General features: G+C 42.7%; 1 protein-coding gene across 1 annotated transcript in view; it reads left to right on the top strand.

Moving 5' to 3' along the window:
* Positions 1-241, top strand: part of LOC104999601 (olfactory receptor 4C6-like) — a 17,143-nt gene that overhangs the window by 16,475 nt on the left and 427 nt on the right. The gene's annotated exons all lie outside the window — the stretch shown is intronic.

Raw genomic sequence — 241 nt, 5'->3', positions numbered from 1 at the left:
CATCATCTCCACTTTCACTTTCATCAAGAGGCTTTTGAGTTCCTCTTCACTTTCTGCCATAAGGGTGGTGCCATCTGCATATCTGAGGTTATTGATACTTCTCCCAGCAATCTTGATTCCAGCTTGTGCTTCCTCCAGTCCAGTGTTCCTCATGATGTACTCTGCATATAAATTAAATGAGCAGGGTGACAATATACAGCCTTGACGAACTCCTTTTCCTATTTGGAACCAGTCTGTTGTT

This window comes from Bison bison, unplaced genomic scaffold (assembly GCF_000754665.1).
Source record: "Bison bison bison isolate TAMUID 2011002044 unplaced genomic scaffold, Bison_UMD1.0 scf7180017864355, whole genome shotgun sequence".
Classification (NCBI taxonomy): domain Eukaryota; kingdom Metazoa; phylum Chordata; class Mammalia; order Artiodactyla; family Bovidae; genus Bison; species Bison bison.
The sequence above is the reverse complement of the archived record's forward strand: the minus strand, read 5'-3'. Positions and strand labels throughout refer to the sequence as shown.